This window comes from Ursus arctos, unplaced genomic scaffold (genome assembly GCF_023065955.2).
Source record: "Ursus arctos isolate Adak ecotype North America unplaced genomic scaffold, UrsArc2.0 scaffold_23, whole genome shotgun sequence".
In the NCBI taxonomy this organism is placed as follows: Eukaryota; Metazoa; Chordata; class Mammalia; order Carnivora; family Ursidae; genus Ursus; species Ursus arctos.
In genome coordinates this window covers 18,152,129-18,179,909 of record NW_026622908.1, presented here as the reverse complement: position 1 = coordinate 18,179,909, position 27,781 = coordinate 18,152,129, and the positions used below count along the sequence as shown (strand labels likewise).

General features: G+C 38.6%; 1 long non-coding RNA gene and 1 pseudogene across 1 annotated transcript in view; one reads left to right on the top strand and one right to left on the bottom strand.

Moving 5' to 3' along the window:
• Positions 1 to 27,781, top strand: part of LOC130544666 (uncharacterized) — an 805,127-nt gene that overhangs the window by 78,710 nt on the left and 698,636 nt on the right. The window lies entirely within an intron of this gene.
• Positions 25,347 to 27,276, bottom strand: LOC113264900 (follitropin subunit beta-like; annotated as a pseudogene).

Here is a 27,781-nt window from a genome sequence, read left to right as displayed (position 1 = left end):
TCTTACCGCTCTGGAGGTCAGAAATCCTAACGTGTTGGCAGGGTTGTGTTCCTTTCTGAATCTAGGGAAGAATATTTCCTTGGTTTCTCCTGCTTCCAAAAGCCACCCACATTCCTTGACTAGTGGCCCCCTTCCACCATCTTCAGTAAATCAGCAGCATTTCATCTCTCTGTGCCCTTCTTTCAGGGTTAACACCTTCCTTTGACTGACTCCCTTTGGCTTTCCTCTTGTAATTTTAATGACCCTGTGATTACATTTGACTCACTTGGATAATCCAATTGCAATTCTAATTCCAACTGCATCCTTAATTTCTCTTTGATGTGGAACATAATTTATTCACAGGTTCCAGAGATTAAAATGTGGACATCTTTGAGGGAGAGGGGTATTAGTCTGGCTGCCACAGTGCCCAACATGGTACTCTGCTTTTAAACAGTAACAGCAGCAGGAGAAGCAGCAGTGCACCTGCTGCCTTTTGTGGTATTTCACTGTAGTGGACGAAGAGATGATCTGAGTTGAGTCCCATTCCTGGCTCTGCCATTAGCCTGAGCTACCTACATTCTGAGTTTCATTTTCCTCATCTCTTAAAGGAAAAAAAAAATTATCCTAGACCAGTAATTTTCTATTTTTATTTTTTAGTGGCAAATTTCTTTTAAATAAAATAGAAAAAGATAAATTTTCATGGCCTCAGAGGTAGTACAGTTTATGCAGTAAAGGCTGAATTCCTCATTCTTCCCTGTATCCACATACTTTGCCATTGTACTGGATTGAATTGTGTCCTTCTAAATTCATGTCCACCCAGCAGCTCTGCAGGTAACCTTATTTGGATATAGCATCTTTGCAGATGCAGTTCGTTAAAATGAGGTCATATGGATTAGAGTGGACACCAATGACTGGTGTCCTTACAAGAAGAGAAAACAGTGACATAGACACACACATAGAGAACCCCATGTGGCAATGGAGATAAGGATTGGACATATTAATGTCCATAAGCTGAGGCACATCAGGGATTGCAGAAACCACCATAAGCTAGGAGAGAGACATGGAACAGGTTCTCCCTCAGAGTACCCAGAAGGAACTAACCCTGCTGACACCTCGATTTCAAGATATAGTGTCCAGAACTGTGATAGAAAAAATTTCTGTTGTTTTAAGCTACTCAGTTTGTGTTACTTGTTAAAACAACCCTAGGAATCTAATATAGCCATGCAACTTTGTGGTGCCCTCCCACTCTGACACTGGGCTCCACCGTGTGACTTGCTTTGGCCAATCAGATGTCGGCTGATGTGATGAAAGCAGAGGCTTGAAAAAAGTACTGTGTATAATTGGACTTGCCTTTGCTTTTGTGCTTCCTCCCTTGCTTAAAAATGTGCCCAGGCTAACCTGCTGGAGGGTAAGGAAACATGGAGTAGAACGCGGTTGCCTGATCATCCTAGATGGCAATCATACCTCTTTCAAACATGTGAATGAACCCAGTCAAGATCAGTGGACTTCCTAGCCAAAAGTCAGTTGATTTCAGACGTGGTAATTAACAGATGCTTACTTTTTATTCCACTGGGGCTTTGTGGTTATTTATTACTCAGCATTATTATGGTAGTAAATAATTGATACAAAGAAGGACAGAAGTGAGATGACCATAACAAGTGAGGCACCCCCATGGGACCCAGATTGCAAATCCCTGTACTAAATTGGTTTTGAGTTCTCACCAGTTTTGACCTTCTTTCACTGCCTAGGATTCTACAATGAAGTTTATATGGCATCCTCTCTTGAAGGTCATGTTTTCAGGAGCTCACTTTTGGACCCAGACAAATTTAGAATCATGTCTCCACCATTTACTGCCTATACACTGTGCACAAGAATCACTGAGCCTTGGTTCCCTCATCCCTAAAATGAGAAATATTACCCAAGTCACAGATCTATTGCAGGAACTGAAGAAGATGGTGAATTAGTTAGCACTTAACCCACTTCTTCATTTCCCACAGCCCACACCACAGACTGAAGAGCCCATACTTCTTTAAGCAGGGTAATACACTGAAGGTGGCTTTTCCCCACTGTCCTTGACATGTCATAGACATGCTGTAAATCTCCATTTACTGACTGTGGAAGTGACAATAAAATGGGTGTGTTTGTTCTACGTATATATGTACGTATGTACGTTTATGAATATACCCAATATACATTTACCAATTTTATAAGATATCCTTATAATAAATACTATTTCCTCAGTTTTAAATGAATAAATAGAGCTCCTGAGAGATAAAGTGATTTACTCGTGATCACATATCCTTAAACTGCCAGTCCAGCTCTGTTTAGACGAAGTCCAGGAGCTTTCTGCTGTATAGTTTGCCTCTTCTTGATTTCCAAATGGAAAATAATCTCGAGGTGCTAACTGATGGATATCTTTGAAATAAAGATGGAGATAAGGTGTTTTAGTTTATCTTTCTTGACCTAGAGAATTTCATTAAAAGTTTCAGCTTTCAAGACCTCACTAAAAAGTTGAGGAAGGAGAGTGTGCTTTAGGTGGGAAGCCACTAGGTGGCAGTGGCGCACACCCACAGCTCCTGTAATGGAGCTGTGAGCCCGCCACTTGGTTGGAGGTTATGGATAACCTTGTGTTCCACCCTGCCTCTCATCAGCATCAAATCACACCAAAAGAGCAAGGCTCTGGTGTTTTGATGCAGAACATTAATAACATAAGTGGATGGAAAACCTGAGAACTGAAAATGCCACCTTAAGCCTCAAGCCCCAGGCATGAAACGGTCTCACTGAGTCCAAGGCTCCTATCACCATAAATACAACTAAGATTAACTGTTCTGGGCTATCTGCGGGTCACTTTTCCACTCTGGCTAGTGAATCCTTTTTATCTTGGAATAAAAAGAAGCCATGCAGAAAAATAAGTTTTTGGGTTTTTGTTTTTGTTTTTTTTTACCATTTGGAAACATAGTTTCCCTTTGAGGAGGTGTCTCCCTGTTTTCCCATACTTCTCTTCATTGAATGCATTCAGACCTTTCATTCTTTGCCAGGGACAGCTGTATTCTTGTTAATAGAGCTGAAGTCAGGGCCTGCATGGTTTATGCAGATTATATACTTGTGGGGTCTTGTGAATGCCTTTCCCGCCCATCTTTCTCAGGCTGGTTTCCTGTAAGAAACACAAACGGAAGCACAGTGTGCTAGCCGAACCTTCCAACCACAACCCAACTGCTTTATACTTACCATTTAAGGCCACAACTCCTGAGTATAAAACCTTAACAGCAAAATAAGATTATTTTCCAATTGGCCAGTATTTGGGTTTCCTTAATTTGATGAGTTTAAAGTTAATGTAATCCAGTGTTTCAGATTATTCTACAAACATTAGTTTTGGGTGGTCTGTTTAGGGTGTCATGAAAAAGGAGCCCATTGTCAAATATATTTGAGGAATGCTATGTTGACAGTGGTAGATGCTTTGTGTTGTTGCTTCTGGACTTATTAAAACCATTAGTTTGCTTTTATGCAATAGGAATCTTTAATATAGTATAGCATGAGTGACCACAGAACTACCATTTCCTCCCCCATCTTTATTTTTTTTCTGAGAAAACTTGGTGATATTCTCCAGGACACCAGGATTTCTCTTGGAGTGGTATGGGAAATACTTGCCTAGCTATTGTTTATTGTATCATTCCTTTATTGCTACACAGTAAAACCACCCAAACTTAGTGGCATAAAAGAATAGTTACATTACACTCAAGATTCTGTGGATCAGGAATTTGTAAAAGGCACAGCAGGTATAGGTTGTTTCTGTTCCATGATGTTCCGTGATGTCTGAATGCTTCCCTGGAAGGACCCCAAGGCTTTAAGGTAACTTGAAGGCTGGAATTATTTGCATCCTCTTTAACATGTCTGGGGGAGCTGGGACTTCAAAAAGTAGCTATTGGCAGGAACAATTGCACATGGCGGCTCCATGTGGTTGTTGGGTTTTCTCACAGCATGATAGCTCTCTTCCGTGAGTAAGCATCCCAAAAGTCCCAGGAAGCTGTTGTATCACCTTTTATGGTCTTGTTTTGGAAGTCATATAGTGGCACTTTTTTTCCAAATCACAAGCCCATGCATATTCAAGGGGAAGGAGCATATCCCAGCTCTCAATGGGCAAAGAGTCAATGTCACATTGCAAGAAGACCATAGGAGGATGGGAGATATTGTTATGGCAATTTTTGGAATATACAACCTGGCACACAACAACATTTATCTTCAGAAAGCTATTGATGAACAATTAGAAGAATGACTAGGATTCATATCTCTGTAATATCAAGCATTCCCTATATGTAGTTACTTCTTGAAGAACATTATAGAATATTAGAACTAGAAGGGAGGTTCTATGGTCCCACTCTCCATGGAATATAACTTTTATTTTTGAAAGGAGGTTGTGTAACCAGGACCTGAGGATATCAAAATATATGAAGTTTTAAACTTGTTTTTAAGGAACTCACAGTCTATCGGGGGAGGCAAATTTGTAAAGAAAATAAATACAAATACAGAGATAGTACTTTGGAGTTGGGCAAAGAAGGTTTCAAAGACATTGTGAAGTATGAACTGGGATTTGAAAAAATAAAAGGAGTTAAGAGACAGTAGGAGCAGGGAAAGGCATTCCAGTCCACAGAGACTGTGAAGGCAGGGGGTGGGAAGTGAATCAGCCTGCTGTATTTCAGAAAATCGAAGTGATTTATATATAAAGAAAGTATGAGGCAGAGAATGAAAGAAATAACTGAAATACACTCATCCATCATCATACTAAGGAATTTGTATTTTATCCTTAGCCCACAGAAAACCATGCAAATATTTTGAACAGAGAAGTGGCAAGATCAGTTTTCAATATTAGAAAGGTCTTCTATGTGGAGGATAGACTAGAGAGGCCCAGGGTGGCCAGAGTGAGAGACACTGATTAGGAGGCATTTGTGATCCAAAACAGAAATGATGAGCCCCCAAATTAGGAATCTGGCTGTAAGAATGGAATGGAAGGAAAGAATTTGAATAATATTTAAGGCCATGCATGAATTAATGTATGTGAAGCACTCAGGGTGAGGTCTGGTACATAGAAGCACTCAAAAAGTGTAAGCTACTGTTATTAGTGTTTTTGTAGGAACTGGATTTTCTGAGTCACCAATTGTAGGGATGAGGAAAAGAAAGTGTCTAAGATGACACTACATTTCTGATTTGGTAAACAGCAGCAGTTGGAGCCATTTCCCAACACAGGTGAACAAAGGAAAAGTCAGTTTGAGGAGATATATAATGAGTCCAGTTCTGGACTTATGAATTTTTAGGTGTTTCTGTAATCCTGCAGAGATAAGTTTTAGTAGTTGGGAATATGTATCTGGAGCACAGGAGCAGGGTCTTGGCTTGACATAAGGATTAGTGATGATTATTGAACGCCAGGGGAGTTGTAATGAAGCACATCTAATTAAGTAAATGTTTTAGGACACTTGTCTTATCCCCCCACCCCTCATTCTCTCCACCATTCCTCATGTACTGCGAAGGCACTTTACTTTCTCTGTATTCTTTTTAAAACACACTTTTAATATAGCTCTTAAAATATAATATTATTTAGAAGGTATGTTGGCATAATTTTAATCTTAATAGACTTGAATGTGAAGAACCGTAAACTATTTTAATAGAATCCCATTGCCCTTTGCAAAAGCAAAACAAAAGAAAACACCTAGATTTCCTGTTTTGATGATTTATTTTGATTCTAGATTCTGATGACTTTGATTACATTGGTTTAGTTTTAAGGCAAATTTATTAAACTATTGCTTTTGCTTTGTTAACATAAATTGTGCTTTACTAAAGAAATTTCTATCCTAACTGATCAATGAAATATCACAGGGCTAATGCTAGGGATGGATAGACTAGGGGGCAGCAAACCTAAGGGATTCCAAAATGTCTTCAAAATCTGCCCCTGGATCACGTGGAAGGAAGAGACTTTGGAACAAGGTCAGATTGGGAAATATGTGACATATTTACAACTCTTCACTTCCACATCTATGGCAAATACAATATGGGTCCCAGAGGCCGCTCCAAATCTATCTAAAAGCATGCCCCGTGCAGCCACCAATTAATCATTAGGTACTTGTATTAAAACCAATTTTCCATCCCATCAAAGGTAATGTCTTCATCAGGCCCCTATCAAAATACTTGGAAGAATATTTTAATATTTGTGTCCACCAACACATTAGTGAGAATTATTTTTAGCATTGTTAGATATCACTAACAGGCAATTAGAAAACAGTTTGGAGTAGACTTGCCCTATTGTTGAGCTGATTCTCATTGATATTTTTGCCACTTAGACAATAAAATTAGTAAATTTAATAAATTTTCTGGAGACAACCTTGGAATGCATACTTGATTATAAGATCCTCCCCAAGTCTTAGTAAGCTAGAATAAAAAACTAAACTAACAAGATAAGATAAAACTGATTAGAAAGAATGTAAAGTTCTGCCAAAAGTTTCAACAAATCAATAATACAAGCACAGGACAGGGGTAAGGGGAGGAGGCTTAATAGATGTTTTTGAGGGAAAGTACAGCTAATGGCTCATTTCACAAACTGATGTCTTAAAAAACCCTGTTCTAATAGGAGGGCAGCATTGCCCAAAGCCTGTTCTAAAAGGGACTATTCAGTGAAAAATGTCTGTATCAAATAATTTTGGAAAATGTTCGGTTAAATTCAAGTCAACCGATTTCTCTATTGCAAGACTTCCCAGCACTCAAGGTGTACTATTGCACATTCTAACACTAAAAGAGCAGCATTTCCCAGACTTATTTAATTATAATCCATTCTCCTTACAGAGAAAACATGCCATCCATGTGGCATGCTCTGGGAAATGCTGATCTAGGTATTTTAGCGGACTCGAGTTCAATTTTAGCTAACAACTGGCATGGTAGACTGAACTTGCAGCTCTCTCATCTCACCAAAAGCACCACATATGGATAAAGGTAGAAGATAAACCCCCTATATTTTACACTGATTAGGCTATTTATTTATGAGCCACTTACATGATGCTTAATATGTATCAGACATGTAATAACAGTACTATTACTCATCTCATTTTGTGGGTGAGGAAACTGAAACAGGAAAGGCTTCTTAACATGGCAAAATCACACAGCTAACATGTGGCAGAGAGAGGATCCCAGTCTGAGCAGTCTATCTCCAGAATCTGTACATACTTCTGCCACAGCTAGAAAAGCGCTTCTAGTGCTTTCCATGTTGGGAGCCACACTTAGTCACCCTAGTAAAACCAAAGTGGTAATAGTATCACATATGATATGGCAGGAGATGCTAACCAGAATGAGGACGTGCCGATAGCAAAACATACCTATGGTTAGCCTTAAGTTTATTATCACATTGCCAGTGAGAAATGTTCCAAACATCTCCGAGAAAACAACTGGATTCACAGTGTTTGAAGGAACACTAGAAATATCCCTGGGGTGTGAATAAAAAAGAGCAGCAGCTTCTAGGAGGTATGTTCATAGGATTGCAATCAACAAACTCCCAGGGATCCTTAGCATATTTAACCAACAGCTAACATTTTGGCTTTTTTGTTTTCAAACAGCTTTCTATAGAGACGTAAAGTCACTCTGAATTATTGTCTCTTTCAGACAAATAGGAGGGCTGGGCATGTGTTCTAAGCCAGGGTCCTCTTTATAATTGACAGTACCTCTCAGAAATATTAAAAGTCCATGTCGAACATCTGCTTATAGAAATTATAGTAAAACAATCGATATAGAAAAATACTTTGCAGTCATCAAAAATGATATAGAAAGGTAGAATTTTTTTTACATAAGGAAAGCCATATTAAATCCTTAATTTTCTGTGAAGCAGTCTATCCGATAGAATTTCCTATGATGATGGGAATGTTCTCTACCTTTGTTGCCTGATACAGTAGTCACTAGTCACATGTAGCTATTGAATAATGAAATATGGCTAGTGTGACTGTGAAACTGGATTTTTAATTTAATTATAATTAATTTAAATTCAAATTTAAATGTAAATAGCTGTGTAGGGCAAGTGTCTGCCTTAGTGGAATACACAATTCTAGAGGGTAGAAGAATAAATAAGGTTAACATTCTTCCTTTGTTGTGCATTTGTATTTTTTTTAATTCTGTAATAATTTTTAAGATAAAAATGCTGGCTCTCTATAACAGTGAATTCTCAATCTGATGGGGGCAAGAGGAAAGAAAGAAGGATTTGCAAGGTCAGAGAGATAAGAGTTAGGAAACCTACAGGATAGGAGTTTGGGGGATATTTGATGGTGTTCCAGCAAATACCAGCCTTCCCTATCTGAGTTCTGAACCAGATGAGAAATCAGAAAAAATATTAAGCAAATAGAGGCAAAACATTACCTTCATAATAGTCAAAGCTGCTGTTGCAGGATCTGGCTTATATCTATGTGCTAGTGGGCTTCCTAATAATAAACCTCTGTGTAGAGACACTTACCATGCATTCACAGGCAGTGCTGGCCCCCTGCAAACTCATTCTCAGGAGTGGGGCCTTTATATTCCTGGTCACTGCAGGGCTGAGGGAAGTGAGGAACACAGATTCTTTGCGTATGGGCCACCTCCCAAGAAAAGGAAGAGACAAAGGGCAGCTATGTAAATATATACGTCTCTCTTCTTCTCTGGGGGACAAGTGATGGGGCAAAAGGAGTTCAGAGATGTTAAGCTAGTGGAAATGAAAGGAAATATTGGGCAGGAGTGGGAAGAACATTCCCTACCCCTCCCCTACCACCACCAACATCAAAAAGATTTAAGGTAGAGGATGTGAGGAAGTTTCAAGATGCATTTCAAAGAGTAAATGAGGCCATGACCAGGGGACAGCACAGTTGTGGGGTTTTTTGTTTTTTTGGTGGGGAATTAGGGGACAACACAGCTTTGGCCAAGATACAATGATAGAAAAATTAATAGATTCCCTCCTCTCCCAATTACCTATTATTCGTTTGAGTTATAAAGTGTATTTCAACTTGCTGAATTTAAGCTCCTTAAAATAGAGCTAACCCCAAAATGTGATCTGGCAGCACAGAAAATTCTGCCAAAGAGATGGATAATGGACCCAAATGTAATAACTACAATGTGAAATTTCTGCAAGAAAGTATAGAAGAAAATTTTCGTGACCTTAAGTTAGCAACGATTTCTTACATAGGGCACAGAAGCAAGCCAGTTTAAAAAAAAGAAAAAAGAAAAAAACAACCAAGAAATTGGATTTCACCAAAATTAAAAATGTTCTTTTTAAAAATTTTTTAAAAGATTTTATTTGAGAGAGAGAGCATGAGCAGGGGATGTGGGTTAGTGGCAGAGGCAGAAGGAGAAGCAGGCTCCCCGCTGATGCAGGCTTCATCTCAGATCATGGGATCATGACCTGAGCTGAAGGCAGCCCCTTAACCGACTGAGGCACCTAGGCATCCCTAAAAATGTTTGTTCTTCAGAGGATTTCCTTAAGAAAATTTAAAAAGCAAGCCATAGGGGCGCCTGGGTGGCACAGCGGTTAAGCGTCTGCCTTTGGCTCAGGGCGTGATCCCGGCGATCTGGGCTCGAGCCCCACATCAGGCTCTTCTGCTATGAGCCTGCTTCTTCCTCTCCCACTCCCCCTGCTTGTGTTCCCTCTCTCGCTGGCTGTCTCTATCTCTGTCGAATAGATGGATAAAATCTTTAAAAAATAAAAATAAAAATAAAAAGCAAGCCATAGACTGGGAGAAAAAATTTTCAAAACATTATTTAATAAAGAACATATGTATAAAGAATTCTTGTAACTTCATACTAATAAAAAATGGGCGAAGATTTGAATAGCTACTTCTCCAAAGAAGCACATTTATAGCCACAATGAAGTATCATAGCACACCTACTTGGAATGGCTAAAATGAAAAACACAGACAATACTAAATGTTGATGAGAATGTGGAGAAACTGGAGCTCTCATTCACTGCTGCTAAGAATGTAAAATGGTACAGTCACTTTGGGAAACAGGTTGACAGTTTCTTAAAAAGTTAAAAATATACCCTTACATAAGCATATGCTTACCTGGATATTTACCCAGGAGAAATGAAAACATGTCCATACAATGGCTTGTATGCAGATAGCCATCGCAGAATTATCAGGATTAGCCCCAAACTAGCAACACTCCAAATGCCCATCAACTGTGAATGGATAAGCAAAATGTGACATACTCATATAATGGGATATTATCTAGGCATAAAAGGAATAAACTAGTGATACCCACAACAATATGCATCGATCTCAAAAACAGCATGCTAAGTGAAGGAAGCCAGATGCAAAAGACTGCATTTTGTACGATTGCATTCATATGAAATTGCTAGCAAAGGCAAAGCTAGAGTTACGTGAACTTTCACGGAAAGTAAGTTATAGTGATTGCTTTGGGCTGGGAGGGGAAGTGGTGTTTGAAAATGGACATTAGATAATGAAGTTATAGAGTGATAGGAGTATGCTAAAATTCTATTGTTGTGGGGGTTGTGTGTGACTATAAATTTACCAGAACTCACCGAACTGTTTATTTAAAATGGGTGGATTTTGTAGTATCCTCAATAATGTTCTTATTTTTGTTTTTAAAGCTACTGCAAGCTTTGGTGTTCCCTTTCTAGAATGCTAGTATTAGTTTCCCCAGTTGTACTCTTGTGCTACTCCAGTCTATTCTCTACACAGCCTACACAGCAACTGGAATGATATTTTTTAAATGGAAATTGGTTTGTATCATCCTTTGCTTAAAAACCTCCAGTGGCTTGTGACTTAAGAGTAAATCTAAACTCCTGATATGGCTTACAAGTCCCTCCAGGATCTAGCTTCTCCCTCTCTCTCTGACTCTTATTACATTGTATCGATATCAGGCTTCTATTTGTTTCTCATGCCCACCAAGGCTTTGCACTTGCTTTTTCTTCTGCCTGTAAGACTACCACCTGAGAGTCTCACTCTCACACATTTCAAACACCTTCCCATAAGACCTTCCCTGACTATCAGTCTAAATGATCTTTCCCACAAAATCTGTCTCTGTTTTAGGCTTCTACTTCTGAGTAAACAATCACCCCAACATGTGGTGGTCTAAAACAATACTTTATGATTATGTGTTTACTGGACTGAGCTGGGTAGTTCTTCTCTTCATTGGGTAGGCAGCTGCATTCAGTGGGGAGCTGCTTGGGGCATGGATGTCAGAGATGGCCTCATAAGTTTAGCAGAGCCTCCCTCCATGTGGCCTCTATCACTCTGGAGTTTGATCTGAGTTTCTTCACAGCCTGGCAGCTGAATTCCAAAAGAGAGATGATTCTCTTAAGACCTGGTTGGAAAATCTTAGAATGCCACTTCTGCTGCATTCTGTTGGCCAAAGTAAGTCACAAGTCCTGCCCAGATTCAAGGGGGAAGAAAATAGATTCACTTCTTGTTTAGAGGAGCGATATGCATATACTTGGGTGTGAGGAATCATTAGCCACTGCATTTTCAATCAACCCAGCATAGTCTTTGTCACAGTGTTTTCCCCAATAATACCTGATATTATGTTGCACATTTATGTGTTTAATGTTTTTTGACATTTTCTCCCAGTGCACTTGGTGGCTACATACAAAGCACCTTATTGCTCACAAGTATTTAATGATCACCCATGTGCACATCTCATTGTGTAGTATGATAATCCACAGCCTGTTGGGAAAAGAGAACTCAATATATTTTCTTTTTTTCTATTCCTTGGCTTAACTCCTATAGTATTGTATAAAAGCCGAAAGTTTAAAGATAAACCAACATGCTATTCTCCCATATGTTCAGAACTTGGGCAGCTTGACTCATTAATGCTAGTTAACTTCATATTGCCCTGTAAGTCTCATAAAGATTAGTAAATCTTTTTTACATGACTCATAAGCCGTTAGTGTTGTAACTATGAAAATCAGTTACTTTTAATTTGGGTGGATATGCTGAAAACTGATTCATCAATTTCTTTAATCTTTGTATAGTATTTCTCCACAAAAAGGAAAATAAAATAAGGTATGACTTTCTGGTTGGTTGGGTACTAGGTGAATAGGAGTTTACAGTAGCTTTTAATTCTGTCTTTACCATTTTATGTTGTATTTTTCTTTTACCCTTCAATGAACTAATTACCTCAGGCACAAGTACTTAAAGTGCTTAATTCATATTAGAGCCTCTTATTTTTTAAATGTCAATCTATGAATAGCTGAATGAGAAGTACACACCTGCCTGCTTTATCTTATAATGCTAAGTGATGGCAAGGTGCATTTTAATCTGGTCACCAAAGCACAAAAGTGGGCAACTTTATTCTATGGAGAAGAAATGATGAGATTGCGTTGATGTGTTTAGAGCTACTCTGAACTTCTTTGGTTTGGTTTAGGAGTGGGCTTGGCCGGACTTCTATAATGGGACAGATAGTAAATATTTTACTCTTTGTGGACAACCTGGTCTCTGTTGTGACTACTCAACTCTGTCATTGTTGCATAGAAGCCTGTGTAGACAGTACATAAACAAGTGAGCATAACTGTGTGCCAATAAAACTTTATTTACAAGAGCAAATAGTGGGCCAGGTTTCATCTTTGGGCTATCCTTTTCTGACCCCTGGTAGGAAATTAGGGGTGTGAGGGGAGATGCTGGAAAGAAAACCAGCAAACAAAGCTAGGTGACTTGGTTTTCAGTCCTGGGTCTGCCTATTTGGTTTAACTCAGTGAACATACACAGAGCATTTAGTATAGGGATGGAAATACTGAGCACTGTGCTGGTACTCTCCTCTCCCTTACCTGTCAGCAGGCAACACTATTCAATCACAACATTTCTTCATACAGAGCTCAGAGGCACTCTTGAATCTTTCTCCACACAGTGTTGCAGGTAGCCACAATCAGTGGATTGGAATTGCTGTGTCAGATTAAATGATTTGTCACTCCTGAAACACTGTGTATCAGTTACTGTGCAAGGCAATTAGCATATTATGATTAGACTTATACTAACCCTTCAGAAGAGGCTCAGAATCCTGTGCCATTTTCTTAACCTAGGTCAAATCATTCAATATTCTAAAATCTATAAAACGGAATACAGGATCTTACCCTGTCTTTTCCCACCACACTATTGTGAGGATTGAATGAGGCACTGTGAGTGAAAACATTCTGTCAATGGAAAAATATTGAGTAATATATTTTTACATGCTTTCAATCCTTGTTTAAAAAGTGAAATTACCAAACAGTTATCAAGCCACACTTCATTCCTTTAAAGTTGGGCAACTCCTGAGATGAGGATCAAATCCCTGGAGACTTTAAAGGTTTACATGAAACCATTCAGCAACTGGGACATGAGAAATTTAACCATCCATAAAAATGACTTTATTTTGAGAAATTGGGCCAAACATTTCACTTTTGCAAAACTGATGTGTGAATTGTGTTGCCTAAGGTGTCCTCTATTCTCAAGTCTTAAAGACACCAGGTACCAGATTCTTCTGAAATAGTTCCTAAAGGACAGGAATCCAAACACAGTAATAGTAGAAAACATTTTTAGTAGAGACAGCAGTGGGTGGGAGCCTTCAGGGGAAGCTCTTTGAGAGATCTCAGGGGACTGTAATGCTTTTTCAGTTTCAAGTAACAGAAGCCAACTTGGTCTCACCTAAGGAAAGGCAGGGAATTTATTTTAAAGAAACAGGGTTGTCTCTTGGAACACAAAGGCAAAAATGCAGCCAAACCTCAGGAAGTGATTGGAAGCAGAAATATAAAAGCCTATGAGGCTTCTCTGGCTATCACTCTGATCTCTCTGTGTGTCATTGTTTCATGCCTTGCCTGTTTTCTCTTTGTGTCATATGATTTTTCTCTACATCCCCAGTGTATGATGGAAGAAGATGGTTATACTTCACTTTCCAAATTTCTATGTTAGAGGCTTCAACTAACTCAACTCAGTTTTAATTCCATATGTCCAGGAATAGAACTGTAGGTATCAAATGCCCACTGGTTCAGTTAAATGAAGTCAACGATTACAAAGATATGCCAAGAAGGCATTTCAGTGAGTTAGAGGGGAACATATTTCCCATAGAAAGGGAGTGGAGTCATTGACTTATGTATGGGGCAGACACTCCAAAGGATGTCAACTTCAGGGTTCCAATGAAAAGATCCTTCCTGCCTAATAGTTTATGGCTGTAGTATTTGGGTATAAAGCTTGGTTTAGGGGAATAAAGTGGTTCTGGCCATGTCACCTCCAATAGTTTCATCTCAGAGATGTTGTTCTTCCTCATATCCTTCTCCCTGGGTCTGTGTTTTCATAGCCTGTGTCCTCTCTAGTGTGGATTATTTAGGGTCATATGTAGAAATGGTGACTAGTGAATGTTCTGTGACATGTCAGTAAATGGATGATATGATACATACTTGTGTATTTTTCTCCTGCAAAAAAAAAAAAAAAAGTGTGCATCCCCAATTTTTTCCCTAGATCTGATGAAAATCTTTCTACTGAAATGAGTTCTCAGAGTATTGCAACTTCTATAAATTCTTGTCGTTTCCCAAGTACATCAGAAATCTTCGATACAGAAGAGAATATTTGTTCTTGTATATTTATTCCTCTCCTTTGTCCCTAGCACATTGCTGGGTGCATGAGAGCTGCCCCACAAATATGGGCTAAAGTGGCTTCTCTGGCAGGAGGCCAAGAAGATGGCATCATAAGAAAGTGATCTGAGAGAGAAGCCTTAAATACAAAAGCTGAAAAGGAGCTTAGTTTCTAAACTAATGTGGTAGGCTGATTATTGATCCCCACATATGTCCACATCCTAATCTTATGGAACTTGTTTCCAGATGTGATTAAGTTAAGAGTTTTGAGATGGAGAGATTATCCTGAATTGCCTATCTGTGGGGGCCCGAGGTAATTTTAACAGTTCTCCTAAGAAGGAGGGATGCAGGAGCAGTCAGAGGCAGAAGAGAAGGCCTTGTGGTGGCAGATGAAGAATTGGAGTGGTGTGCTTTGGAGATGGAGGAAGGGTCCGCAAGCCAAGGAAAACAGGTGGCCACCAGAAGCTGAAAGAGGTGAGGAAATACACTGTCCTCCCAGAGCCTCCAGAGGCAATGAGTCCTGCTGACACCTTGACTTTGGTCAGTGAAACTAACATAACTAGGGATTCCCAAACTGAAAGTCACAGGCTGAATCCATTAGCATATCTGTTTTATTTGGCCAGTGTAGCATTTTAAGAAAGAAAAAGAAACAAGCCAATCTTTAAAAATCTGTATGCTTCGTGGAAAAATCTGGATTTCTGGTTTATCTGAAAAGCAAAAGCAAAAACAAAAATAAAAGAGATCTGGAAATATAGGCTCTGCATCCCTGTGTGGCAGAATTCCCCTGAATTCACACTGCAAGCTCCTCCCTGGGACTTACACCTGTTAACTGTGGGCTCCTCCACCCCTACTGTATCTCTAATTGAGGCAGAATTGTGAAGATAAGATTGCATTTTATTCTTCTTTAGTAGAGAAATATTTTTCTGTACTCATATCTGTAGATAGGCTGAGAGGGCTGCATGTTAAAAAAATAGTTGTGATAAATGTCTGCTACTAATATAAGGTGCTAACAAAAGAAGAAATTGGGTATGGGGTATATAGGGACTCTGCTGTTTTTGTGACTTTTCTGTAAATCTTAATCTAAAATTAAATTTCCTAAATGAAATTGGCATATTTCCTTATGAAAGTGGAGAATATTATGTATTACACATGCAAGTTGAAGCGTTTCTCTCTTGCAAGATTAATCCTTAGTCCGTTCTATCATTGCATTACTCTCTGGGCCTTTCTGAGTGTGCATTTGTGATCTACAGACATTTCCATTTTACAGACGAAAATCCTGAGGCCCAGAGAAATGAAGTATCTTGCGCAGAGTCATAGAGCTAGTCTAGGAGGAGCTATGAGTGGAACTCGGGCCTCCTGACTATCTTCTAGCCCAATGTGCTCTTCTTTTACCTCCTACTGTGGGGAGTAATGGCAATAGGGAGGCACAGTAAGGTTAACATTCTAGAATGCAGTGGGAATCTCACCTTTCTAGAATCTTCTGTTGGAGCAGAGAAGCAGCATCATACTTAGAGTAACCTACTTGCTTGTCTCTTGCTTTTTTTTTTTAAACTTCCCTCATTTATATTTTACATGTGGTGCATAGGGAAAACATTTGACATTTGTCCAAATACCAAATGTACTTTGGATTTCATCATTTCCATATTAGCAAACTCCAGCTAGGCACAAGAATACTTCCTCTGAAAGCAGGAACCTCTGGGTTTGCGAAGGTCGGAGTGGAGGCCTCATGATCAGAGCAGAGTGGTTATGACTGAGCTCAGGTGTTTGCTAATGCTGTTAGGTAGAGACTGAGACAGACATTCTGTGTGGGCTCCAACCCTGCTAGGAGGTGGGGATTAAGGGATTAAGTGGATTTGGGAGGTTATGACTACTACTAGAGCATCCTGTGTTCACAGCCTTGGTTCTAAAGAGCCTTTGGTGTGACTGGCTCAGAGCTAGTCAGAAGGTCAAGGTCAGCTATCTGAAGACTAAATAGGCTCAGAAATGGGTGGGTCCCTGGCCTTTGGCCTTATCTCTGCAAGGCTATTTCTATGCTAATAGCTTTCTCTGGGGTTTGAAGTGGTGAGGGTAACTGAGACGTGTAGCTTTTCTAACTTCAGCTAAGGTTGAGAACTCTGGAGGTATGAGGGCAGAAGGGGAGAGAGGGACAAGTACAAGATGCTGACAGCTGCAGTTGTATTGAGTGCTTTCTGTGTGCTCGTGTCATTCATATATGCAAGCAAAGCGTCTCTCTAGGGAAAAGTATTTCCCAGTCTGTTTCATTCATTGAGTTACTCTTCGGGCATCTCTAAGCATGAATTCGTGACCCCTGGACATTCTCATTTAACCAGTGAGAATTCTGAGGCCCAGAGAGAAAGTAACTTGCTCAGGGTCACAGAACTAGTCAGGGAAGAACTGTGAAGAGAATCCAGCCTCCTGATATCCAGCCTAGGGCTCTTTGCTTTCCCACTGCTGAGGGAGATGATAGCAATAAGGAGAGAATATTGTGGAATTCATGAATATGGTGGTAAGGCAGTATGGTGTAATGGCTGTGAGCAGAAACTTTGGAGCAGGTTGCCAGGGTTTAAATCCCAGCCCCACTGCTTAATAGGTGACTTGTTTAAAATTTTTAATCTTTCTGAACCCGTTTCTTCTGTAAAATGCTGTTAGTAATAGTACCCACTTTAAAGGACTATATGAGGATTAAATGAGTTTATAAATGAATAGCACCTGGCTCATAGTAGCTGCTATATAAATGTAAGCTCTTACTGTGACATAGTTATAAATATTATTCCTATTTTGAAAATGAGGACACAAGCTCAGAGAGGTTACATAGTTTAACCAGCAGCACACAGAAAGGAACCAAGCTGGGGTTTGGACTCACATCTCTGTTCTCAATCATCTATTATATTACCTTTTAGCAAATCAGGTTTTTTCAGACTTGTGTTCTTTGGCTATTTCTCTGGGCAGCCCAGGGTATGTAAACAAAGTTTCTGTGTTCATGTGGTAAAATGTTGGTATTTCTTTAGATCTTAGATCTTTCTCCTCTTCAAGTTCTTGCCTTGAATATTCTTCCTGTTTTTCTTTGTGAAAAGAAATAGAATAAATGATACAAAATCCAAACTCAATAAGTTGACTGAATGACACTGGTAGTAGTAACACTGGGTGTAAAAAAGAATGCTTGTCTTTGAAATGTGCAAAATGCTTTGTCATAATGGTTTCAGCCTTCACTAAGTAAAAATAATTGAAGTTGAAAAGGAATGGTATTTGACCACAGGCTTAATACATAGGTCAAGTAGCGCTGAGAGAATAGTAAGACGATGCTCTGATCGGATCATTTAGACATAGTCCCTAGAGCCTGGTATGTGTAAGGCACTGGGCTGGGTGCTCAGACCGTAATTATAATACATTCATTGTCTTCAAAGACCTTTCATTTGAATCTGTTGTCTGCACTTAGTTAATGTCCTCAGTCTGGGTCCATCCTGCCCTTTATGAATCTCCACACTTTATATGAACCCTTAACACACAGAAGAATATTGATTAGGATGTGTAAGGGCCTGTCTGGACACTGGATTATTCAAAGAACAGCTGAGGGCAGGGGGCCCCTGCGTGGCTCAGTCTTTAAGCATCTGCCTTCGGGTCCGGTCATGATCCTATGGTCCTGGGATCGAGCCCCACATCAGGCTCCTTGCTCAGCAGGGAGCCTGCTGCTCCCTCTGCTTGTGCTCTCTCTAATAAATAAATGAAATCTTAAAAAAAAAAAAAAAAAAGAACAGCTGAGGGGCACCTGCGTTGTGCAGTTGGTTAGGCATCTGACGGTTGTTTTTGGCTCAGGTGGTCATCTCAGTGTCGTGGGATTGAGCCCCATGTCCAGCTCCGTGCTCAGCGTGGAGTCCACTGGAGATTCTCTCTCCCTCTTCCTCTGCCCAATCCACTCATGTGTGTGGTCTCTCTTTCTCTAAAATAAATAAACAAATAAATCTTCAGCATGAGAGAGATTATGGACTCTGGGAAACAAACTGAGGGCTTCGGAGGGGAGGGAGGTGGGGGAATGGGATAGACTGGTGATGGGTAGTAAGGAGGGCTTGTATTGCATGGTGTACTGGGTGTTATAAGCAACTAATGAATCATGGAACTTTACATCAGAAACCAGGGATGTACTGTATGGTGACTAACATAATATAATAAAAAATATTATTAAAAAAACATAAAAGTATATAAAATTCAAATTTGCATCCATGAATAAAGTTTTGTTGGAACACTCACACAAAAAAATAAATAAATCTTCAAGGAACAGCTGAATGAACCACTCATCCTCAGGCTGCTAACAAGAACCTAGCTTTTCTCCTTATTTGAATTGTGTTGAAGCAGAAAAGAGATTAATCTTGTTTTGGATGGTTCCAGATGACAACACTGGATAGAAATTGCAGAGAAAGAGATTCTCACTTCAGTTTGAATCAATCCAATTAAACCACTAATGGCACCTACTAAGTGCCAAGGGTTTACTCAAAAGTGAGTGAGGCAGATAGAATCCCTGCATCAGCAGAGTCACTAACATTATTATTTTGGTCACCAGAGCTGAAGTCTAGGTGGGCATAAAAATATTGTACATAATATTGATGTATATATTTACAGATAGCCGTATTTGAATGAGCTTGTTTGGTGGCAAAGGGTTTTTATGGCATAATAGGAGGTATTCCAAAGAGAGATTAAAAATAAGGAATATGGGGTTCTAATTCTGATTTTATCATGGCCTGTGTGATCTCAGGCCTCAGTGTTAACATCCAGTAAATAGCAACGTTGGACTAGATGGCCTTCAATCTTCTGTCCACTCCATGATTCTATTAAACTTTTATTTTGTCCTTATATCTTTGTGCACTCAAAAAGTATAATCACATCTATTCTTGTGGGACTGGGCAGATGATTATTATGAGGGACCCACTGATTTAACATGACTTCCATTTTAGAATTTCAAATTGGATGAAAAAAGTCCTTTGTAAAGAATCATCCATTTTTTTGTTTAGGAATTTAGTTCTAATTTTTTTTCCAGCCTTTAAAGATATAATTAACATATGGCATTGTTTAAGGTATACAATGTGGTGATTTGATATATGTACATATTGTGAAATGATTACCACAATAAGATGAGTCAACACTTCCACTGCCTCACATAGTTACCTTTTTATTTACTTTTTTGTGGTGACAACTTTTAAGATTTCTCTTAGCAGCTTCCAAGTATGTAGTGCAATTTTGTTAACTATGGTCACCATGATGTACATTAGATCCCAGAACTTATTCATCATCTTATAACTGAAAGTCTATACTCTTTGACCAACTTCACCCATTTCTCCCCCTCAGTCCCCTATACCGTGGCAACAACCAAACCGTTCTGTTGCTATGAATTCATTTTTTGTTTTTTTTATTTGTTTGTTGTATTTAGATTCCACATACAAGTGAGATCATACAGTATTTGCCTTTCTCTGTCTGACTCATCTCAGTTGATCATGGTTGATCCATGTTGTCACAAATGGCAGGATTTTCTCTTTTTTTTAAATGGCTGAATAGTAGTGTGTGTGTCTGTGTGTGTGTGTGTGTGTGTGTGTGTGTATACCACGTTTTCTTTATCCATTTATCCATTGACAGACACTTAAGTTGTTTCTATGTCTTGGCTATTGTAAGTAATGCTACAATGAACATTGTACATGTTGTGAACATAAACAAATCTTCAAGATGGTGATTTTCTTTCCTTCCCATATATACCCAGAAGTGAGATTGATGGATCACATGGCAGTTCAATTTTATTTTTCAAGGAATCTTTATACTGTTTTCCATAGTGGCTGCACCAGTTTATATTCCCACCAGCAGTACACAAGGTTTCCCTTTTCCCTACATTCTTGCCAGCACTTACCTGTTATCTTTTTGATAACAGCCATTCTAACAAGTGTGAGGGGATATCTCATTGTGGTTTTGACTTGCATTTCTCTGATGATTAGTGATTTTTCATCTTTTTATGTACCAGTTGGACATGTGTATGTATTGTGTGGAAAAATGTCTATTTAGGTCCTTGGCCCATTTTTTCACTGGATAATTTTGGGGGGGAGGGTTGTTTTTTGTTTTTGCTATCGAGTTGTATATTTTAGATGTTAATCCCTTATCAGATATGTGGTTTGCAAATATCTTCTCTCACTCCACAGGTTACCTCTGTGCTCTATTAATCATTCTTTTGTTGTGCAGAAGCTTTTTAGCTTGCTGTAGCCCCGCTTGTTATTTTTTATTTTGTTACTTGTGCTTTAGGTGTTATATTCAAAAAAATCATTGTCAAGACTAGTGCCAAGGACCAGGCCCCATATGTTTTCTTCTGGAAATTTTATGATTTTAGGTCTTACATTTAAGTCTTTAATTCATTTTGTGTTAGTTAATTCTTGTGAGTGGTGCAAAATACAAGTCCAGTTTCATTCTTCTGCATGTGAATATCGTTTTTTTTTCAAAACTATTTATTGAAGAAACTATCTTTTCCCCATTGAATATTCTTGCCTCCCTCATCCTTGACTGTATATGCATAAGTTTGTTTCTGGGATCTTGATTCTGTATCTGTTTTTAAGCCAGTAGCATACTGTTTTAATTACTATTAGCTTTGTGGTATAGTTGAAATGAGGAAGTGTGATGTCTCCTGCTTTGTTTTTCTTCCTCAAGATTCCTTTGGTTGTTCAGGGTCTTTTAGAATTTTATGAATTTTAGAATTTTTTTCTTATTAAAAAGAAGGCCATTGAATTTTGATAGGGGTTACATTGAATCTATAGATGGCTTTAGGATAGTATAGATATTTTGACAACATTAATTCTGATCCATGAACATAGGGTATCTTTCCACTTATTTGTGTCTTCCTCAATTTCTTTCATCAATGTCTTACAGTTTTCAGTGTATAGATCTTCCTGGTTAAATTTATTCATAAGTATTTTATTGTTTTTGATGCTATTGTGAATAAGATTGTTTTCTTTATTTCTTTTTCAGATAGTTTGTTGTCAGTATACAGAAATGCAACTGATTTTTGTATGTTGATTTTATGTCATGAAATTTTACTAAATTTGTTTATTCTAACAGTTTTGGGGTGGAGTCTTTAGGCCTTTCTATATAAAAGATCATGTCATCTGCAAAGAGAGATAATTTTACTTCTTTTATTCTGACTTGGATTTTTTTTTTTTTTTTTGATTCCAGGATAGTTAGCATTTGATTTGGATAATTTAAAAAAAGTTTCTTGCCTCATTATTCTGGCCAGGACTTCCAGTACTATGTTCAATGGAAGTGATGAAAGTATGCATCCTTCTCTTGTTCCTGATCTTAGAAAAAGAGCTTCCAGTCTTTCACCATTAATATGAGGTAACCTGTGGGCTTGTTTTATATGGCTTTTATTATGTTAATGTAAATTCTTTCTATATCCAATTCATGGAGAGTTTTTAATCCTGAAAGGTTGTTGTGTTTTGTCAATGTTTTTTCAATATCTTGTGAGAAAAATATTTCTTGATATCCATGTGCTGGAAAATATATTACCTCTAGTACTTTATTATTATTATTATTATTATTATTATTATTATTATTATTAATTATTATTCTATTGAAGTGTAGTTGACATACAATGTTACATTAGTTTCGGGTTATGAGTGCTACTATTTAACTAGATTCCAAAGATTATAAGGAAGACTTCCACTGAGTCTGAGCTGTAGAAAACTAAAAAGATGTTAAGGGCTTTCTTTTCTTTTCTTTTTTTTTTTTTTTTAAAGATTTTATTTATTTATTTGACAGAGAGAGAGGCAGCCAGTGAGAGAAGGAATACAAGCAGGGGGAGTGGGAGAGGAAGAAGCAGCCTCCCAGCGGAGGAGCCTGATGTGGGACTCTACCCCAGGACTCTGGGATCATGCCCTGGGTGGAAGGCATACACTCAACCACTGAGCCACCCAGGCGCCCCAAGGGCTTTCTGAGAATAAATCAATTTTAATGTAGATTGGGGGGGGGGGCGAGGCGCAATAGAAATTTTTTAAGAAAGTGACAACTGCCGGAAATGACAGAAAGTTTCATTGAAGCAATTTTGGTAAATATATTTTAGGGAAAAAAAGACCACTAAAATCTAGGAAAATTCTTATTTATATTTCCAATTGAGCAATGAGTGCAGATAATATTTATAGACACATTTGATTCCTAATAATGTGCCCACTAGTATTAGAAAATATACATGTATGTGTTATGAGTAAGTAGTTCAAGAATGTAGAAAAATCTGGGGTGCCTGGGTAGCGCAGTCGCTAAGCGTCTGCCTTCGGCTCAGGGCGTGATCCCGGCATTCTGGGATCGAGCCCCACATCGGGCTTCTCCATTAGGAGCCTGCTTCTTCCTCTCCCACTCCCCCTGCTTGTGTTCCCTCTCTCTCTGGCTGTCTCTCTGTCAAATAAATAAATAAAATCTTTTAAAAAAAATGAATGTAGAAAAATCTAAAATTGTACCTTTGGTAGATAACATACAGTTCATAAGGGAGTTAATATCATTAAAAGTAATTTAAGACATGAAGCATTTTCAGTGTACACCCTTTTGAAAGAAATCGTAGATTTGGGAGAACAAGTAGTCAAGTGATAAAGAAAATGCAGAGAGAGCCCACAAAATACAGCTATTCTCTCTAGACTCCTAACTCTTTTAAGAGAACTATTTCTCTGAAAAGATAATTGGCAAATAAGTTACTATCCTGTCAGCAACCTCTTTGACACCGGCCATAGCCACTTCTTACTAGACATGTCTCTGAGACAAGGGAAACAAAAGCTGAAATGAACTATTGGGACTTCATCAAGATAAAAAGCTTCTGCACAGCAAAGGAAACAATCAACAAAACTAAAAGGCAACCTTCATAATGAGAGAAGATATTTGCAAATGACATCTCTGATAAAGGGTTAGTATCTAAAATCTCTAAAGAAATTATCAAACTCAACACTAAAAAAACAAATAATCCAGTTAAGAAATGGGCAGAAGACATGAATAGGCATTTTTTTCCAAAGACATACAGATGGTTAACAGACACGTGAAAAGATTCTCAACATCACTCATCATCAGGAAAATACAAATCAGACCACAGTGAGATACCACCTTACACCTGTCAGAATGGCAAAAATTAACAACACAGGAAATAACAGATGTTGGTGAGAATCTGGAGAAAGGGGAACCCTCTTACACTATTGGTGGGAATCCAACTGGTGCAGCCACTCAGGAAAAGAGTACAGAGGTTCCTCAAAAAGTTAAAAATGGAACTACCCTATGACCCAGCAATTGCATACCACTAGGTATTTACCCAAAGGATACAAAAATACTGATTCAGAGGGACACATGCACCCTGATGTTTATAGCAGCATTATCAACAATAGTCAAATTATGGAAAGAGCCCAAATGTTCGTCAACTGATGAATGGACAAAGAAGATGTGGTATATATACACAATGGAATATTACTCAGCCATAAAAAGAATGAAATCTTACCATTTGCAGCCACATGGATGGAGCTAGAGGATATTATGCTAACTGAAATAAATCAGTCAGAGGAAGACAAATACCATATGATTTCACTCATGTGGAATTTAAGAAATAAAATAGATGAACATGGGGGGAAAAGAGAGAGAGGCAAACCAGAAAACAGACTCTTAACTATAGACAACAAACTGAGGGTTGCTGGAGGGGAGATGGGTAGGCGACGAGTTAAAAGTGATGGATATTAAGGGGGGTACTTGTGATGAGTACTCAGTGTTATATGTAAGTGATAAATCCCTAAATTCTACTCCTGAAACTAATATTAGGCTATATGTTACTAATTGGAATTTAAATAAAAACTCAAAACAAACAAAAAAGTTACTAGCCTGTCAAGTTGCCTAAAGTGATATCACATGTACTTCAAGGTTCCCATTCTGCCAGGAGGATGATTGTGGTCCAGATGATACAGCACTAAGAAACAGGTATATGTCTTATTGCCCAAGAGGCAGTTTTGCAGGAGGCTGGGGGTTCTTGATCATTTACTTAAGTGGTGGAATACGTAGAGGTGAACAACTCAAAAAAAGATATTCATTGATCTTGTAATTGAATTTCCACAGACCCAAACCAATAGTTCCTGGCTTTGGTTGTTAATTCAAATTTGAAATAAAAATTGTTAAGATGTGGTATTTTAGGCTTCAGATTCTGAATGCTTGCACCGTTTCCCAGCTTGCGTCCCTTTACACCTTCTCCCACCCTCACAGGTTAACAACAAATTCTCTGCCAGAAAAACACAGGCAGAGTGAAACTGATGTCACCACCTCCAAGGATCGGCAATGAAGTAGGCAGTCTTGGCCCAATCTTCCTACCTTCCTGACCCTCCCCTCAATATTTAAACAGCTAGACATAGAGCTAGGTACTGGCTCTAGGACATCAAGCAATACTGGCCCTGCTCTCACAGGCCATACATCTAACAGGAGATCATGTTCCATTTAGTTCTCCTACCCAATTATCTTGAGAGCTGTTTCTTCTAAGTTTAGGTTTTCTCTTCTATAAAATCACAGGGTTTCTCTGGGGACCTCTAAGTCAATTAAAAATGGGAAACAACTTAAAGCCCCTGAATTCAAGTTGAATGAAACTGATAGAGCCCAGACCCAAGAATACAGAGTTGAGTGGTGACAGGTACTCTCCATTCCTGGAGCTCCCCCTCTGCCTGGAGAACAGGGATCGAGGGTCTGATGATCCCCTGGCATACAGGGATTTACAGCCTGGGCACATGTACACACACAGAGTTTTTGGATATCTTTGTCCTTTAGGTAGGCTGCTCGAAATGTCCACTCCTCTTTATTCTTTCATTTCACTGAAGGAGCAGTAGTTGGGCCCCGGGCCTCACATCGTATAGTCAGTGCTATTGGTATCACACTTGCCGCAGTGACATTCAGTGGCTGCTGGGTACATATGCAGAGAGTCTGTCTGGTGAACACAGCCAGGCACTCTAACCGCGTCATACATTAGCTCCTTGAAGGTACATGTTTTCTGGATGTTGGGCCTGCCTGTGTCCTTGTACACCAGATTCTAAAGAGTTTAGGAAGGAGAAAGTTAGGTTATAATATTCTGGAAGTTTCTTTTTGGCTTAGTCAAAATGAGACAGGGATTTAATACTGCTTACTCCTATATTTGTTCTCTGAAGACCAGCTTTTAGGATCTTTAAGCACAGGACACGTGACCTCATAAAGAAATTAATGTTACACTACTTTCCTGAACTGTTGTGGAAGTGTTATAGAAAATATGACTACCTCCTTTCTCCCCACCATGATAATACCCACATGTTTAATATTTGTATAGCTCTCTAAAAACTTCAAATTTATATGGCATAAAAGCATGTAAAGATAAAGGAATAAAGAACATATGACCTTTGGAATATAAAGGGTTTTTTGTACTTAATAATCTGAAGCTATGTTAATGACAGATAAAAACATATAACATTTGGGTTTAATTGCTCAGAAAAATGTTTCCAAATACTCTTTTCTATGTATGTTTAAAAGAGGAATAAGAGTCATAAGCTGAATTATTGATACTTTGCCTAAAACGTGAGGGGAGTCTCATGTGGGATTCTGGACAATCTGTAGATTTTTAAGTTCTTCCTTGCCGCTGCCTTAAATTCTTATATTTGCAGGGTTTTTAGTCCAAAAGTATATGATACAGTTTCAATATCAGTACATTTAATTCAACCCAAATATATTTCACTCTTCTACTTGCCCAATGAGAAAATAATTGGCTTTCAGGGAGAAAAGAGGCTACTGGTTAATTTCTTTCCCTGGATGGCCACCAGGTCTATATCCCACCTAAATGCAGTGAAGTTTCACTGATCAAATTCATTTAATATCAAATAAAGTATATTCATTAAAATGCAGCCACCTTCAATTTCAGTTTATTGAACTCCTGCGCAGCCAGATGCAACAGAAAAATAGCAAAGAAGAAACACTTTCCCTGATAACTGGCCTGTTGTGAAGAAGCTGTGAGAATGTAGATAAATGGTTTAATGCCTCTATGCCTTGATTTTTCTCAACAGCATAAAGAAGGGAGTAGGTTTGCTGGTTCCTTTTGGTTCTAGTCTACAGGGATTGATTGTTCTTAGGAGGCTTGCTGGCATTTATATGAAAGGTAGACCAATAAAGTGAATTTTTTAATTGGCTTCTTATGTTTTTACTTGCCTTCAAAGGCATTTTAGTACTACCCCTGTCACAGAGGTATGCCTTTTATTATTGCAATTGGCTTTTTGAGAGTATTGATAATGTTTCATGATTAAATATAGATATGTATTCATGCTCTTGTTTATCTCTCAATAGGTAAACCTAGCAGAAAAACACTCCCTTAAAGTGTAGAATTGGTACATTACTGAAGCATTCATTTATGTCAATCTAAGCTGTCCCAAATTTACCCAAATTAAATCTAAACCCAGACTTTGAAATGATATCATGGTAATTAACCTTAATTACAATGCAGACAAGTTGGCTAAGAGAATCATGGAGAGACAAAGTATTGATAAATTGGGAATTAATGAAGCCTGCCGTCTACAAACCCTCAGGACCCTCATTTCCAGCAAAGCAGAGTTCCTACCTTAGTGTAGCAGTAGCCCACACACCAAGTGGCATTGATGCTTATACAGAAGAGGCATTCTTTCTCCACTGTGATGGTGATGTAAGTCAGCTCACAACTCGCAGCAGATTGCTTTCCAGCAACAGAAGAGAAAGCAAAACTGGACTGACTTCATCCTGGACTAGGAAGCAAACAATTAGAAACTCAAAGTGTTTTAACTGTCATGACAGTTTAACAAAATTTACCCAGTCAGATTGAACTGAAATAAACCTGCTCCCCAGACTCCATAATCGCATTCACGTTTGGCAAGCATGTTTCGACAAAACAGAAACCTGTTACAGTTGAGAACTCCTCATATAATTCTTTAAGTGGAAGTGTATTTTTTTAGGTATTAAAATGCCCCAGGGGGGATATAAAATCAATGCACAATCAGTTGCATTTCTATACACTAACAATGAGACAGAAGAAAGAAAAATTAAGGAGTCAATCCCATTTACAATTGCACCAAAACCCATAAGATACCTAGGAATAAACCTAACCAAAGAGGCAAAGGATCTGTACTCAGAAAACTATAGAACACTCATGAAAGAAATTGAGGAAGACACAAAGAAATGGAAAACATTCCATGCTTATGGATTGAAAGAACAAATATTGTTAAAATGTCTATGCTACCTAAAGCA